Genomic DNA, 266 nt, shown 5'->3' with positions numbered 1-266 from the left:
TCCTAAAGTGCCAAGTGGCATATTATGATGATGCCACTTGGCTTAATGAGAATCCTTTTTCTTCTCCTTTTAATTATAGATATATTATTATTATTATTATTATTATCAATTAATGATGATTAGAAAAAATAAAATAAGTGATGAACATTCATATTTTAATTTGAATAGACCTGAAAGCTACTCTAATCTTCACACACACACACACACACACACACACACACACACACACATATATATGTGTGTGTGTGTGTGTGTGTGTGTGTGTG

This window comes from Nicotiana attenuata, chromosome 1, assembly GCF_001879085.1.
Source record: "Nicotiana attenuata strain UT chromosome 1, NIATTr2, whole genome shotgun sequence".
NCBI classification, from domain to species: Eukaryota; Viridiplantae; Streptophyta; class Magnoliopsida; order Solanales; family Solanaceae; genus Nicotiana; species Nicotiana attenuata.
The sequence above is the reverse complement of the archived record's forward strand: the minus strand, read 5'-3'. Positions refer to the sequence as shown.